The 17767-nt window shown below is 45.5% G+C and overlaps 1 protein-coding gene across 12 annotated transcripts in view; it reads left to right on the forward strand.

Annotated features, from left to right (window-relative positions):
* Positions 1–411: 411 nt before the first annotated feature.
* The window catches only part of LOC140208415 (NACHT, LRR and PYD domains-containing protein 3-like), an 89196-nt gene continuing 71840 nt past the window's right edge, over positions 412–17767 (forward strand). For 8 of the 12 annotated variants that reach the window (XR_011888765.1, XM_072277082.1, XM_072277083.1 and 5 more), the window contains exon 1: positions 415–542. The gene's annotated coding sequence lies outside the window, so the exon portion shown is untranslated. Of the gene's footprint in view, positions 543–17767 lie in introns of all 12 variants that reach the window. The other 4 variants (XM_072277087.1, XM_072277086.1, XM_072277088.1 and 1 more) reach the window with 2 other exon arrangements.

Genomic DNA, 17767 nt, shown 5'->3' on the forward strand with positions numbered 1-17767 from the left:
GCATTAGCGGAAGTTAGAGAAGTCGATGTTGATGCCATCAGGTTGGAGGCTACCCAGACGGAATATAAGGTGTTGTTCCTCCAACCTGAGTGTGGCTTCATCTTTACAGCAGAGGAGGCCGTGGATAGACATGTCAGAATGGGAATGGGATGTGGAATTAAAATGTGCGGCCACTGGGAGATCCTGCTTTCTCTGGCGGACAGAGCGTAGGTGTTCAGCGAGTCGATCTCCCGGTCTGCGTCGGGTCTCGCCAGTATACAGAAGGTGCTGTGGGAGGAAGTGCAAGGGCATGTGTAGCACTTGTTCCGCTTACAAGGATAAGTACCGGGAGGGATCTCCCAGCCCGCCCGCGCAGCATCCCTGGTTTGGTTCAGAGGCCCCGCCCACCGCGCTGATGACGCGCAGACGACATCGCGCATGCTCAGTACGGGCAGGGCGGTGTTGTTTTCCGTCCTTTGTTGAAGTGAGTCGGCGGTGGGATCGGGATCCGGGATCCGGGAACGGATTATTCTCTGCGGGGCAACACCGACAATTTCCATTCGGTGAGTATTGAAGTCGGCCCCGAGCGGGGAGTTCTGATGTTGGGCAGTGAGTCCCTTTAACTTTCTCGAATTCAAACAAGAGAAAATCTGGAGTTGCTGGAAATCCGAGCAACTTCCGCAAAGTGCTGGAGGAACTCAGCAGGCCCGGCAGCACCCAGGAAAAGAGTACAGTCGCGTTACCGGCCGAAACCCTTCGGCAGGACAGGAGAATGAAAGGTGGGGGTGGGAAAGGGAGAGAGAAACACAAGGTGATCGGTGAAACCTGAAGGGGGAGGGGATGAACTTTCCCGAACTGGCAGCCTCGCCTCGCTTCCTTGACAGAATCTGCCGGGGTCGGTCCGGGTCGTGAGACCTTCACACCGAACCGTCTGAGATGAGCCGCCGCTCAGCCCCTGTTGTTCTGGCCCTGTTAGCAGGATGACATAAAACATATTTCTATAATGTTACTGACCAAGAATCGTATAATTTGTTTTCCGTGTGTTATCTGAATGCACTTGCCTATGATGCTTCTACAAATCAGTGAATTTCTCTACCTGTAACTTCCCGTACTTGCGCACTTGTCAATAAATTCAACAGGACCTGAGAAATCTCAGTGAGATTTGATTAGTGACGATCATCTTGGCAGCTCGGTTGGCCAAATGTAAAGATACAGGACACTGTTAAATGTAAGACGCTGAACAGTGTTGATGATCAGAGGGTTCTTAAAATTCATCGCTCCCTGAAAATGACTGCACAGATTGATCGGGTGCTTAAGAAGCCAAATGGCATGGTTGTCTTTATTAGTCGAGACATTGAGTTCAAAAGTCTGGAAGTTGTGTTGTAGCTTTATAAAACCCTGAGGGTGGCCTCATCTTGGCACAGGAGGAGGCGATGGGTTGACACGTCGAAACGGGTAAAAAAGGAGGGCATCTCCCTCGTCCTGGAATGAAAAGCCTCATACTGAGAGCAGATGCGGCGGAGACGGAGGAATTGTGAGAAGGGGATGGCATTTTTTTCAAGAGACAGGGTGAGAAGAGGAATGGTCCAGGTAGCTGTGAGAGTCTGGTGGCTTATAGTAGACATCAGTAGATAAGCTGTCTCCAGAGATAGAAACAGAAAGATCAAGAAAGGGGAGGGTAGTGTCGGAAATGGACCAGGTAAACTTGAGGGCAGGGTGAAAGTTGGAGGCAAACTTAATGAAGTCAACAAGCTCAGCATGCGTGCAGGAAGCAGCGCCAATGCAGTCGTTGATGTAGCGAAGGAAAAGTTGGGGACAGATACCAGTATAGGTTTGGAACATGGATTGTTCCACAAGGCCAACAAAAAGGCAGGCATAGCTGGGACCCATACGGGTGCCCATGGCTACACCTTTAGTTTGGAGGAAGTGGAAGGAGCCAAAGGAGAAATTATTAAGAGTAAGGACTAATTCTGCTAGACGAAGCAGAGTGGCAGTAGAGGGGAACTGGTTAGGTCTGGAATACAAACAGAAGCGGAGAGCTTTGAGACCTTCCTGGTGGGGATGGAGGTATACACGGACTGGACATCCATGGTGAAAATAAAGCGGTGGGGGCCAGTAAACATAAAATTATCAAACAATTTCAGAGTGTGAGAAGTGTCACGAACATAGGTAGGAAGGGATTGAACAAGAGGGGATAAAATAATGTCGAGGTATGCAGAAATGAGTTCGGTGGGGCAGGAGCAAGCTGAGACAATTGGTCTACCTGGACAGGCAGGTTTGTGGATCTTGGGTAGGAGGTAGAAATGGGAAGTGCAGGGTGTGGGAACCATCACCAACTTTATCTGCTCAGGAGATCTCCCATCCACTGCTATCAACCTTATAGTTTCCACACCCCCCACTTCCTGTTTCTACCTCCTACCCAAGATCCACAAACCTGCCTGTTCTTTTTTAAAGAAAGGGGCTTCCCACCTCCACCATCAACTCTGCTTTCAAATGCATCTCTCCCATTTCACGCACATCTGCTCTCACCCCATCCTCCCACCACACCTCTAGGAATAGGGTTCCCCTTGTCCTCACCTACCACCCCACCAGCCTCCGGGTCTAACATTTAATTCTCCGTAACTTCCGCCATCTCCAATGGGATCCCACCACTAAGCACATCTTTCCCTAACCACCCCCCCCCCCCCCAGCTTTCAACAGGGATTGCTCCCTATGCGACTTCCTTGTCCATTCGTCCCCCATCCCTCCCCACCGATCTCCCTCCCGGCACTTATCCTTGTAAGCGGAACAAGTGCTACACGTGCCCTTACACTTCCTCCCTCACTACCATTCAGGGCCCCAGACAGTCCGTCCAGGTGAGGCGACACTTCACCTGTGAGTTGGCTGCGGTAATATACTGCATCCGGTGCCCCGATGTGGCCTTCTATATATTGGTGAGACCCGATGCCGACTGGGAGACCTTTTCGCTGAACACCTACACTCTGTCCGCCAGAGAAAGCAGAATCTCCCAGTGGCCGCACATTTTAATTCCATGTCCCATTCTCACTCTGATATGTCTATCCACAGCCTCCTCTACTGTCAAGATGAAGCCACTCTCAGGTTGGAGGAACAACACCTCATATTCCGTCTGGGTAGCCTCCAACCTGATGGCATGAACATTGACTTCTCTAACTTCCGTTAACGCCCTACATCCCCTTCATACCCGATCCGTTATTTATTTACTTTCCAGCTCTTAGCTCCATCCCTCTCCCTCCTGTCTTCTCCTATCATTTCCGATATCCCCCTCCCCCTCCCACTTTCAAATCTCTTACTATCTCTTCTTTCAGTTAGTCCTGATGAAGGGTCTCAGCCCAAAGCGTTCACTGTACCTCTTCCTATAAATGCTGCCCGGCCTGCTGCATTCATCAGCAAATTTTGTGTGTGTTGCTGGCCACTTATTCATTTATTTTCCAGCTATCTGCACTCCTGAAAGATGTATACACTTAACTCTCCCTGCGGAAGATCCCAATCAGCAACCCAGGCGGTCAATTTGCACACATTTAAAATTGTGAATGCCCCTCAGGACAGAGGGATGCATATTTAAAACCGAGATGCAGCAAAATTTCTTTAGCCAGAGTGTGACGAATTTGTGAAATTAGCAGAGTCAGCTGCGGAGGCCCGACTGGGGGTATTTAAGACCAACAGTAGATGGGAAATTAAGATAGGTGAGAGGTGGGAATGGGGCAAGAGCTGGGGAGTGAAAGTGGATCCAGGTGAGGGGCAGGTGGGAAGGTGGAAGTAGTGTTAGGGGTGGGAGAAGAGTCGTGGTGAAAACACGGGTGAGGTTAGACAGTGCAATGACGATTCACCAGACTGATCCCTGGAGTGGTGGGGTCATCATATGAAGAAGGATCAAATGTGATAACCCTTTCATTTAGAGAATCGGGGGCTGAGAGGTGAGCACATTGAAATGCACAACATCATTACCAGTTGAACTAGGGATCCCAGTCTCTGAAAGAGGGGATGTACAGTCTGGGACTGAGATGAATTAAATGAAATTGAATCGGATTTATTTCTTATGTCCTTCATATACGTGAGGAGTAAAAATCTTTATGTTGCATCTCTATCTAATTATGCAATGTGCAATCATAGTTATTTAAAGTAATTTATAATAAATAGAACAGTCAATGTAATATAGAGTACACTCGAGTCAGCGTGAGTTCATCACTCTGATGGCCTGGTGGAAGAAGCTGTCCAGGAGCCTGTTGGTCCTGGATTTTATGCTGCGGTACCATGTCCCGGATGGTAGCAGCTGGAACAGACTGTGGTTGGGATGGCTTGGTTTCCCAATGATTCTTCAGGCCCTTTTTACACACCTGGCCTTGTAAATGTCCTGAATAGTGGAAAGTTCACAACTACAAATGCGCTGGCCTCTCTGCATCACTCTCTGCAGAGTTCTGCGATTGAGGGAGGTACAGATCCCATACCAGGCAGTGATGCAGCCAGGCAGGATGCTCTCAATTGTGTCCATGTCAGACTTCTTCAAGCGTCTGAAGTGAAAGAGGCACTGTTGTGCCTTTTTCACCACACAGTCGGTATGTACAGAACAGGTGATGTCCTCAGTGATGTGGATGCCGAGGAACTTAAAGCTGTTCACTTTCTCAACCCTAGATCCAATGATGTCAATAGGGGTTAGCCCATCTCCATTTCTCCCGTAGTCCACAACCAACTCCTTTGTTTTGGCAACATTGAGGGAAAGGTTGTTTTCTTGACTTCTTCCCTGTAGGCCACCTCGTTATTGATTGAGATTAGGCCAATCAATGTAGTGTTGTCAGCAAATTTACTTAGCAGATTGGAGCTGTGGGTGGTGATACAGTCATGAGTATACAGGGAGTAAAAGGGAGGACACAATATGCAGCCCTGAGGGGCACCTGTGTTGGCAATCAGAGGGTTGGAGGTGAGGGAGCCCACTTTTACAACCTGCTGGCAATCTGACAGGAAGTCCAGGATCCAACTGCCCAAGGCAGGGTCAAGGTGAGGGCTCTGAGATTCTTATTGAGCCTGGATGGAGCTATGGTGTTGCATCCTGAACTCTAGTCCAAGAACAGCATTCTCATATCTTCTTCTCCAGATGTGTAAGGACGGTACGTAGAGCTGCGGCTATTGCATCATTTGTCGATCGATTGTTTCAGACTAAACACATTGATGAAGGGAAAGCCATGTAGTGTATATGGATTTCAGCAAAGCATTTGATAAGGTACCCCATGCAAGGCTTACAGAGAAAGTAAGGAGGCATGGGATCTAAGGGGACGTAGCTTTGTGGATCTGGAACTGACTTGCCCACAGAGGGCAAAGAGTGGTTATAGATGACTCATATTCTGCATGGAGGCCGGTGACCAGTGGTGTGCCTCAGGGACCTGTTCTGGGACCCTTACTCTTCGTGATTTTTATAAATGACCTGGATAACGAAGTCGAGAGATGGTTCGTAAATTTGCTGATGACACAAAGGTTGGGCATGTTGTGGACAGTGTGGAGGGCTGTCAGAGGTTACAGCAGGACATTGATAGGAATCAAAACTGGGCTGAGAAGTGGCAGATGGAGTTCATCCCAGATAAGTGTGAGGTGGCTCACTTTGGTAGGTCAAATATGATGGCAGATATAGTATTAATGGTAAGACTCTTGGCATTGTGGAGGATCAGAGGGATCTTGGGGTCCAAGTCCATAGGATGCCCAAAGTAGCTGCGTGGGTTGACTCTGTGGTTAAGAAGGCATATGGTGCATTGGCCTTCATCAACTGTGGGATTGTTTAAGAGCTGCGATGTAATGTTGCAACTATATAGGACCCTAGTCAGAGCCCACTTGGAGTACTGTGCTCAGTTCTGGTCACCTCACGACAGGAAGGACGTGGAAACCATAGAAAGGGTGCAGAGGAGATTTACAAGTCTGTTGCCTGGATTGGGGAGCATGCCTTAGGAGAATAGGTTGAGTGAATTCGGCCGTTTCTCCTTGGAGCGACGGAGGATGAGAGGTGACCTGATGGAGGTGTACAAGATAATGAGAGGCATTGATCATATGGATAGTGAGAGGCCTTTTCCCAGGGATGAAATGGCTAGCATGAGAGGGCAGAGTTTTAAGGTGCTTGGAAATAGGTATAGAGGAGATGTCAGGGGTAAGTTTTTTACGCAGAGAGTGGTGAGTGTGTGGAATGGGCTGCCGGCGACGGTGGTGGAGGCGAAACGATAGCGTCTTTAAAGAGACTCCTGGATTGGTACATGGAGTTTAGGAAAATAGAGAGCTATGGGTAAGCCTCGGTAGTTCTAAGGTAAGGACATTTACGGCACAGCTTTGTGGGCCAAAGGGCCTGTGTTGTGCTGTGGGTTTTCTGTTTCAGGATCCGTACTCGGAGGTATAATGTGGTGGCCATTACAGAGACTTGGATGGCTCAGGGTCAGGAAAGGTTACTTCAAGTGCTGGGTTTTAGATGTTTCAGAAAGGACAGGGAGGGAGGCAAAAGAGGTGAGGGTGTGGCACTGTTGATCAGAAATAGTGTCAAGGCTGCAGAAAAGGTGGACATCATGGAGGGTTTCCCTACTGAGTCTCTGTGGGTGGAGGTTAGGAACAGGAAGGGGTCAATAACTTGGTGGTTTTTATAGGCCGCCCAATAGTCACGGGGATACCGAGGTGCAGATAGGGAAACAGATCCTGGAAAGGTGTAATAATAACAAAGTTGTCATGATGGGAGATTTTAATTTCCCAAATATTGATTGGCACCTCCCTGGAGCAAGCGGTTTAGATGAGGTGGAGTTTGTTAGGTGTGTTTAAGACGGTTTCTTGACACCATATGTAGATAAGCCTAGAAAAGGAGAGACTGTACTTGATTTGGTATTGGGAAATAAATCTGGTCAGGTGTCCGATCTCTCAGGGCACTTTGGAGATAGTGATCATAATTCTATCTCCTTTACAATAGCATTGAAGAGAGATAGGAACACAGAAGTTAGAAAAGTGTTTAATTGAAGTCAGGGGAATTATGAGGCTGTCAGGCAGGAAATTGGAAGCTTAAATTGGAAACAGATGTTCTCAGGGAAAAGTACGGAAGAAATGTGGCAAATGTTCAGGGGATATCTGTGTGGAGTTCTGCATAGGTATGTTCCCATGAGACAGGGAAGTTATGGTAAGGTACAGGAACTGTGGTGTACAAAGGCTGTAATAAATCTAGTCAAGAAGAAAAGAAAAGATTACAAAAGGTTCAGAGAGCTAGAGATCTAGAAGATTATAAGGCTAACAGGAAGGAGATTAAAAAGGAAATTAGGAGAGCCAGAGGGGCCCATGAGAAGGCCTTGGTGGGCAGGATTAAGGAAAACTCCAAGGTATTCTACAAGGATGTGAAGAGCAAGAGGGTAAGATGTGTAAGAATAGGACCTATCAAGTGTGACAGTGGGGAAGTGTGTATGGAACCGGAGGAAACAGCAGAGGTACTTAATGAATACTTTACTTCAGTATGCACTATGGAAAAAGATCTTGGTGATAGTAGTGATGACTTGCAGCAGACTGTTAAGCTTGAGCATGTAGATATTAAGGGAGAGGATGCGCTGTAGCTTTTGGAAAGCATTAAGTTGGGTGAGTCACCGGGACCGGATGAGATGTACCACAGGCTACTGTGGGAGTCGAGGGAGGAGATTGCTGATCCTCTGGTGATAATCTTTGAATCATCAATGGGGACGAGAGAGGTTCTAGAGGATTGGAGGGTTGTGGATGTTGTTCCTTTATTCAAGAAAGGGAATAGAGTTAGCCCAGGAAATTATAGACCAGTGAGTTGATGGAGAAGATCCTGAGAGGCAGGATTTATGAACATTTCGAGAGGTATAATATGATTAGGAATTGTCAGCATGGCTTTGTCAAGGGCATGTTGTGCCTTACGAGCCTGATTGAATTTCTTGAGGATCTGACTAAACACATTGGTGAAGGAAGAGCAGTAGATATAGTGTATATGGATTTCAGTAAGGCATTTGAGAAGGTACCCCATCGCAGGCTTATGGGAAAGTAGGAGGCATGGGATCCAAGGGGACCTTGCTTTGTGGATCCAGAACTGGCTTGCCCACAGAAGGCAAAGAGTGGTTGTAAATGCATCATATTCTGCATAGAGTCCGGTGACCAGTGGTGTGCCTCAGGGATCTGTTCTGGGACCCGTGGTCTTTGTGATTTCAATAAATGACTTGGATGAGGAAGTGGAGGGATGGGTGAGTAAATTTGCTGATGACACAAAGGTTGGGAGTGTTGTGGATAGTGTGGAGGGCTGTCAGAGGTTACAGTGGGATGTTGCAGCTATATAGGACCCTGGTCAGGCCCCACTTGGAGTGCTGTGCTCAGTTCTGGTCACCTCACTACAGGAAGGATGTGGAAACCAATGAAAAGGTGCAGAGGAGATATACAAGGATGTTGCCTGGATTGGGGAGCATGCCTTATGAGAATAGGTTGAGTAAACTCGGTCTTTTCTCCTTGGAGCGACGGAGGTGACCTGATAGAGGTGTACAAGATGATGAGAGGCATTGATCATGTGTATAGTCAGAGGCTTTTTGACAGGGCTGAAATGGTTGCCACAAGAGGACACAGGTTTAAGGTGCTGGAGAGTTCGTACAGAGGAGATGTCAGGGTTAAGTATTTTACTCAGAGTGGTGAGTGTGTGGAATGGGCTGCCGGCAACGGTAGGGTCTTTTAAGAGACTTTTGGATAGGTAAATGGAGCTCAGAAAAATGGAGGGCTATGGGTAAGCCTAGTAATTTCTAAGGTAACGACATGTTTGGCACAGCTTCGTGGGCCGAAGGACCTGTATTGTGCTGTAGGTTTTCTATGTTTCTAGTCGGCGAACCGTAGGAGGTGCATTTTGGGTGGTATCAAGCTGCTGATCCAGCATCAAGAACAACCCCATACACCTGCCCTCTCGCCATATCCTTTGCCCTGACAAATCAGTAAACTCTGCCATTTCGCCTTAAATATATGCATGAATTTGGCCTCCAGTGCAGCCTGTAGCCAAGCATTCCACAGATCTACTACAGTCTGGCTAAAAATTCTTCTTAACACTGCTCTAAAGGGTACCCCCCTCAATTTTGAGGCTGTGCCCTCTAGTGTTGGATACCCCCACCAAAGGAAAGATACTTGACTTCCACCCTAGCCAGTCCTTTCAACATTTGGTAGATTTCAATGAGATCCTCCCCCACCCCACCCCCGCATCCTTCTAAATGCCGGTGAATATTGGCCCAAAGCCGCCAAACACTCCTCAGATGTTAACCCCTTCATTCCTGGAATCATCCTCGTTAATCTCCTCTGTACTCTGCACAATGAATACACATCCTTTCAGAGATATTGAGCCCAAAACCATTGACAATATTCAAAGTGTGGCCTGACTAGTGTCTTATAAAGGCTCGGCATTATCTCAAACAACATTATCTCCTTGTTTTTTATATTTTACTCCCCATCAAATAAAGGACATTTTATTTGCCTTCTTTACCACAGATTCAAACTATAAATTAACTTCCTCGGAGTCTTACATGAGGACTCCAAAGTCCCTCTGCAGCTCTGACATTTGAACCTTCTCCCCATTTAGATGATAGTGTGTACTATCATTCTTTGTACTAAAATGCATCATCATACTTTTCCCAACATTGTATTCAATCTGACACATTTTTGCCCATTCTTCCAATTTGTCTAAGTCCAGCTGCAGTCGCATTGTTTCCTCAGCACTACCTACCCCTCCACCTACCCGCATATCATCCGCAACCTTTGCCACAGAGCCATCAATTCTATTATCTAAATCATTGGCAAACAATGTGAAAAGCAGCAGACTGAATACTGACCCCTGTGGTACACCACTAGGCAGCCAACCAGAAAAGGCCTCCTTTATTCCCACTCGATGCCTCCTGCCTGCCAGCCATTCTGCTATCCATGCCAGTGTCTTTCCTGTAATGCCATAGGATTTTACCTTGTTAAGCAGCCTCATGTCTGGCACCTCATCAAACGCATTCTGAAAATCCAAGTAAATGACATTATTCTGCTGTTGAAGAAAGGCTGAAAAAAAACCCAGAAAACTATAGACCAGTGCTTCTGACATCAGTAGTGTGGAAGTTATTAGAAGCACTACATATATAAGTATTTGAAAAGACAGGACTGATTTGGAACAGTCAGCATGACTTTGTTTGTTACTGGCAGCACACTTTTTTTGATGAGGTTATGGGGAATGTTACCAGGGAAGTAGATAAAGGCAATGTAGTGGATGTTGTTTACATACACTTTTGCTAGCATTTAACAATCCCGTGTAGGAGGTTGTCAAGAAAATTCATTTGCATCACATTCAATGTAAGGAAATAAATTGGAGTAGACAATGGTGTTTTGGGAGAAGGTAGACAGTGATGGTCGATGATTGTCTCCATTAATTGGGGCTTATGACCAGTGGAGAGCCGCAGGAAGGTAGTTGGGTCTGTTGCTGTTTGCCATCTATATCAATGATTGGGATGATAATGTTTTTAACTTGATAAGCACATTTGCATATGACACCGAGATTGGGGATGTAGTTGACAGAGAGGCAAGTTTTCACAGGTTACAGTGGGATCTGGAACAGCTGGAAATACTGCGCTGACAATGGCAGACGGGATTTAATGCAGGCAAGTGTGAAGTGTTGCACTATGGTAGGTCTTACACAGTAAACAGTAGAGCACTAAAAATTGTGGTGGAACAAAAGGATCTGGGAATACAGGTCCATAATTCATTGAAAGTAGCACCACAGGTAGATTGCGTCGTAAATAAAAGCTTTTGCCAAAGTGACCTTCATAAATTAAATTATCGACTGCAGGAGACAGGATGTTATTTTGAAGTTGTATAAGACATCGATGAGGCTGAATTTAGAGTATTGTGTGTAGTTTTGGTCACCTACCTACGGGAAAGATGCAAGTAAGTTTGAAAGAATACTGGGAAAAATTTCAAGGATGTTTCCGGAGGACCTGAGTGATAAGGAAAGGTTGAGTAGTTTCAGACTTTAATCCTTGAAACGCTAAAAATTGAGAGGGGATTCGATAGAGCAGTACAACATGATGACGGGTATAGATAGGTAAATGCAAGCAGGTCTTTTCCACTGAAGTCGGGTGGAACGGCAACCAGAGATCATGCATTATGGGTGAAAGGTGAAAAGTTTTAGGGGGACATGAGTGAAGACGTCTTCAATCAGAGAGCGGAGAGACAGTGGAATGAGCTGCCAATAGAAGTGGTACATGCGAGCACGATTTCGCCTTTGAAAATATGGATGGGGGAATATGGCTACTGTGCAGGTGGGCGGGAACAGGCGGTTTAAATGGCTCGGACAAAGCGTCCGTACTGTGTTCTGTTTCAATATGACTCTCTTAACTATGACTCTGTGACTCCTTGATCACAGACAAAGATTTGATTGAGTAAAGATCCGAAATTCATATCAGACTTGAATGATTCACACCTTAATTCCCCAAGAATATTCAACAGTGTGGATGTGTTGTGATGCGGTTTCAAACTGCCCACACACTCCCAGTCGTGGATCTTTCGTAACCAGGGAAAGACAAAATGCTGGAGTAACTCAGCAGGTCTGGGCAATATGTATGCAACTGAATACAACGGGGAATGTTTCAGGCCGAAACTCTTCAGTGGAACTGGAAAGGAAGGGGGAAGAGGCAATATCACTGATTGATTTGGAAAATGTGGGTTGCTTTTCTGTGAGACTCGGAGCTCAGGGTCTGTGTTTAACCAGCTGGCTGCATGTTCTTTAGAGCAGAGAGTGGCCTTTCTGCTGAAACCAATTCCAACCGGTTTGACATTTCACTCTCAATCACGTAAACAAACTCACTTTAGTATTCTGGTGTATAATACACTTAAAGTAGTGCCACAGGTAGATTAGGTCATAAAAAAGAGCCTTTTCCAGATTGCCTGCGTAAATTAATGTACTGAATCCTGGAGATGGGGTGTTATTTTGAGGTTGGTGACATTGGTGCGTTCGAATTTGGAGTGTTTACTGCAGTTTTGGTCATCTACCTATAGAAGAGAAATAAATAAGGTTGAACAAGTACTGGGAAAAGGTGTGGGTTGTTTTTCTGGGTCTGGTGCAAGCAGCTATCTGGCCCCGCACATTCCACAGAACTGGAGGCAGTTTTTCCTAAAGCAGAACTTTCGGCCGTTCTGCTAAAACCATATCCAACTGGTTTGTCGTTTCACTTTCATTCAGGTGTGAAAACATTCACATTATTAGTCTGCTTAACTGCAGGGAAGGTCAGTGAATGTGAAAACTGATATAAAGAACACTACTGGTAGTCTCGAAACCACAACGTTACCAATTACAGTCGATGCCCTGCTTGCTGCGAGTTTCCGGAATTTTATAGTTTTTTCCTTCAGACTCACATTGTCTATAGTTGTTTCTAAAACATTTTTTTCATGATTCCTTAAAAAAATCAGTTTGTGACAGTCACCAGACCAAAAGACACAGGAGCAGAATTCAGCCTGTCGATTCTGCTCCACCATTCCTTCATGGCTGATCTCTGCTCCCACTCAACCCCATATCCTTTAATGCCCTGACTGATCAGGAGACAATCAACTTCCACCTTGAATATACACACAGATTTGTCTGCCAGTAGAGTCTGTGGCAGAACATTCCACAGATTCACTACTCTCTGGCTGAAACAAATCCTTCTTTCATCTTTTCTAAACGGTCGCCCCTCAGTTTGGAGGCTGCGCCCTCTAGATTTTGGATACCCCCACCACAGGAACCATCCTCTCCCACATCCACCCTAGCCAGTCCTTGTAGCAGTTGGTAAGTTTCAATGAGATTCCCCAGCATTTCTCTAAATTCCAGTGAGTACAGGCCCAAAGCTGCCAAATGCTGTTCATACGTTAACCCTTCATTGCTGGAATCAATCATCCTCATGAACCTCCTGTGGTCACTCAACAAAGACAACACGTGCTGTCTGAGATATTGGGCCCAGAACTGTTGACGACACTTGAAATATGGGCTGACCAGTGTCTCACAGAGACTCAGAATTTTCTTCTTCCTTTTATATTCTATTCCCCTTGAAATAAATGACAACATTGCATTTGCCTTCTTTACCACAGACTCAACCTGTAAATTAACCTTGAGACTTGCCTGAGTTCTCCTGATTCCCTCTGCAACTCTGATGTTTGAACCTTCTCCCCATTTAGCTGATAGTCTGCACTATTGTTCATTTTACCAAAATGCATTATCATACATTTCCCAACACTGTATTCAACCTGCCACTTTTTTGCCTGTTCTTTCAATTTGTCTGAGTTATTGCTTCATCAGCACTACCTATCCCTCCACCTATCTTCCTATCATCCACAAACTTTGCCACAAAGCCAACAATTCCATTATCTACATTATTGACAAACAATGTGAAAAGTAGCGGTCCAAATACAGAACTCTGACGAACATCACTAGTCACCGGCAGCCAACCAGAAAAGGCCCCTTTTATTCCCACTCATTGCCTTCTGCCTGTCAGCTATTCAGCTGATCATACCAGTCTCATTCCAGTAATGCCACAGGATTTTAGCTTGTTAATTAGCCTCATGTGTGGCACCTTATCAAACGCCTTCTGAAAATGCAGGTAAGTTACATTCACTGTCTCCCCGTTGTCCACCCTGCTTGTTACTTCCTTGAAGAACTCTAGCAGATTTATCAGGCAAGATTTTCCTTTCCAGAAACCATGATGATTTTGACATATTTTATCACTAGTCTCGAAGTATCCTGAAACCTAATTCTTAATAATAGGCTCCAACACTTTCCCAACCACTAGCATTAGGCTAACTGGTCTATAATGTCCTTTCTTTTACCGTCCTCGCTCGTTAATGAGCAGAGTGACATTTGCAATCTTCCACTTCTCCGGGTCCTGCCAGAATCAAATGATTCCTGAAAGATCATGAGCAATGCATCCGTTATTTCTTCAGCAACCTCTCTCAGGACTCTGGGATGTGGCCCAGTTGACTTATCCACCTTTCGATCTTTGAGTTTGTATTGTACTTCTTTTCTTTGTAATAGCAATGACACTCATTCCTGCTCCCTGACACTCACAGACCTGTGGCACACTGCTAGTGTCTTCCACAGTGAAGACTGATGCAAAGTACCTGTTATGTTCATCTGCCATTTCCTTCTCCTCCATTACTCCATTGCACTTTAAGGACTCTTTATCTCATTATCTCATGTTGTCATTATTTATTGCTATTTATTTTATATTTCCATTTGCACAATTTGGTATCTTCTGCACTCTGGTTGATCTTTCATTGATCCTGTTAGTTACTATTCTATAGATTTGCTGAGTATGCCCACAGGAAAATGATTTTCCATCATTTTCCAGTGTCCAATATCAACTCTCACCTCCCTTTTACTCTTTATATAACTGAATAATCTTCTGGTATCCTGCTTCATGTTATTGGCTAGTCTGCCTTCATGTTTCATCTTCTCCTTTCCTGCAGCTGCTTTGGTTCCCTTTTGTTGGAATTTAAAAGCTTCCCATTCACCAAACTTCCCACTCACTTATGAGAAAGGAGGGGTGAGGGTGATGGGTGGCAAGGGGAGTGGGGTGAGTTGGGAAGGGAGAGGGAGAGAGAGGGATGAAGCGAGCAGGGTTATGGAGAGTGGCGGTGGGGAGCCATGAATGAGTAGCGAGGCAGTGTGTCTGGTCAGAATTATTCATCCACAGTGGCAAGGACGTTAGTCATGGCTGATCACAAGTCACTGAAAAAAAATTACGGTATTAATACGGTTCCCGGTCTCTGTGTCCCACACTGGGCATTGTACTGCACACGGTTCCCAGTCTGCAATTCCACAGCAGGGTTTTTACCAAGCACAATTCCCATTCTCTGTATCCCATTGTGCACCATTTGCTGTGTCCTTCTCCGACACCGGATGTTTTGCCACACATGATTCCCAATCAGGCTATCCCACACCAGGGGTTGTACTGGGCACTGTTCCCGTCTCTGTGTCAAACTGTCAATCTATCAAGTCCCATTGACCATACCTCTGTACCCCACCCACCCATGTACTTATCCAAGTTCCTCAAACAGACATTCTTAAGACCTCAGACAAAGTCAGCAATCAAAAGGCTGTGACTAACATTCTAAGATGCTTGTATTTTAATGCAAGAAGTATGGAAGGCAAGGCAGATGAGCTCAGGGCATGGATCAACACATGGAATAATCATGTTATAGCTCTTAGTTAGACTTAGTTGCAGGAGGGGCAGGATTGCTTGCTCAATATTAAGGGGTTCGGTAGTTGTAGACAGGACAGAGCGGAAAGGATTAAAGGGGAGGGGTCGTGTTACTACTCAGGGAAAATGTCACCACTGTGCTCAGTCAGGACACGCAGGAGAACTCGTCCAGTGAGGCTTTCATGGAGGAAATGAAGAATAAAAATGGTATTCCACTTCATTCAGGCCATAGTACAAAGCATCCGATAATCCCTGAGATTTAGAGGACAAACTTGTAGAACTTATCACAGACTGCTACAAGAAACATAATTTGCTATGGTAGGTGATTTAAACTTTTCACATATAGATTGGGACTCCAAAACTGTAAAATGTCTGGATATGATAGAGTTTGTCAGATGTGTTCAGGAAGGTTTCCTTAATCAGTAGGCCAAGTGGTTAAGGCATTGGACTAGCGACCTGAAGATCGCAAGTTCGAGCCCCAGCCGCGGCAATGTGTTGCGTCCTTGAGCAAGGCACTTAATCACACATTGCTCTGCGACAGCACTGGTGCCAAGCTGTATTGGTCCTAATGCCCTTCCCTTGGACAACCTTGGTGTCGTGGAGAGGGGAGACTTGCAGCATGGGCAACTGCTGGTCTTCCATACAACCTTGCCCAGGCCTGCGCCCTGGAGAGTGAAGACTTTCCAGGCGCAGATCCAAGGTCTCGCAAGACTAACAGATGCCGATAGGGGATAAGACAGGAGCGATGTAGTAAGTTTCTGTAGGGCAGTGCTTTGCATTGAGTGATCATAATACAATTAATTTCAAAGTAATTATGGATTCATGGGTGCAGATTCTGAACTAGAGATAGGGCAATTTTAATGGTGTCACAAACGATCTGGCAAGTGTGCATTTGGACAGATTGTTTTCTAGCAAGGGTGCACACGGTAAGTGAAATATTGAGAGTACAAAGCTTGTGTGTGTTTTTTTTGTCAGAATTAAAGGTAATTATAACAGGCTTAGAGAACTTTGGTTCTCAAGAGTTATTGCGGCACTGGTTAAGAAACTAAAAAAGAAGGTGCATCTCAGATATGGGGACGGTGGAATAAATCAGGTACTTTTGGAGTGTAAGGAATGCAAGAGAGCATAAAGAAAGAACATGAGAGCTACAGTAAGGAATGAGGTTGTCCTAGCAGGCAAAATGAAGGAGAATCCTAGGAGATCTACAGATATGATAAGGGCACAAGGATTGTAAGGAATGAAATTGGTCCTCCTGGAGATCAGGATAGTAATCTATGTGTGGCCACAAATGGAATATGGGAGATCATAGGAGGGGGGACACAAAATCTAAAAAAGTGAGGCAAAGCAGAACTGAAGCCAGAGATGCTATTTAGTGTACAGAGGAGGGGGTGATTGCAGTCACAAGGCAGGTTAAGATAGATAAATCTCCAGGGCCTGACAAGGTGTCCCCTTGGCTGATGCTTTGCAATCCCATGTAAACAACATCCACTGCCTTGCTGCCTTCAACTTTCCTGACATCCTTTTTGAAAAACTGTATAGGATTGATTGGACATGCTGGTTCTCATTAATCAGGCCATGTCTGTTGAAGTATGTATAAATCCAGTCTCTCAGAATACCATCCAATTACTTTCCCACTGCTGATGTCAGGCTCACCGGCCTATAATTTCCTTGGTTATTTTTAGAGACTTGATTGAACTGCCAAACAACATAGACTATTCTCCATTGCACCGGTTACTCACTTGTCGCTTAGGATGATGCCAATATCTCTGCTAGGACCCTGTAAATTTCTGCATTTGCCTCCATCAGGATCTGAGAGAACACCTAGTCAGGCCCTGTGGATTAATCCATCCTGATCTGGCTCAGGCAGAAAACGACTCTTCCTCTGTAATCAGTGAAAAGCCTCACCCTGGGAACAGATCCAGCAGAGAGGAAGGAACGAAAAAAAATGGAATAGCATTTTTACAGGAGGCAGGGCAGAAAGAGTTATTGTCAAGATAGCCGTGGTAAATTTATAAAAGAGTTTTCTTCCAGAGATCGAGCAATGAGAGAGAGGTTTCAGAAACGGACAATGTGAATCTAAAGATGGGATGAAGTTGGAAGCAACATTGAGGAAATTGATGACCTGATCATGGATATATAAAGCAGCACCAATTCAGTCGTCAATTGAATTGAAATGACTTTATTACTTACACCCTTCATATACATGAGGAGTAAAAATGTTTACATCGCGTCTCTGTCTAAATGTGCAATGAGCAATTTATAGTAATTTATAATAAATATGTACAATAATATAACATAGAAATACAGTTGTGTCCGCATGAATTAAGCAGCCTGATGGCCTGGTGGAAGAAGCTGTCCGGGAGCCTGTTGGTCCTGGCTTTTATGCTGCGGTACCGTTTCCCGGATGGTAGCAGCTGGAATAGTTTGTGGCTGGGGTGACTCGGGTCCCCAATGATCCTTCGGGCCCTTTTTACACACCTGCCTTTTTAAATGTCCTTTATGGTAGGAAGTTCACATCTACAGATGCGCTGGGCTGTCCGCACCACTCTCTGCAGGTTCCTGCGATTGAGGGAAGTACAGTTCCC

This window comes from Mobula birostris, chromosome 13 (genome assembly GCF_030028105.1).
Source record: "Mobula birostris isolate sMobBir1 chromosome 13, sMobBir1.hap1, whole genome shotgun sequence".
In the NCBI taxonomy this organism is placed as follows: domain Eukaryota; kingdom Metazoa; phylum Chordata; class Chondrichthyes; order Myliobatiformes; family Myliobatidae; genus Mobula; species Mobula birostris.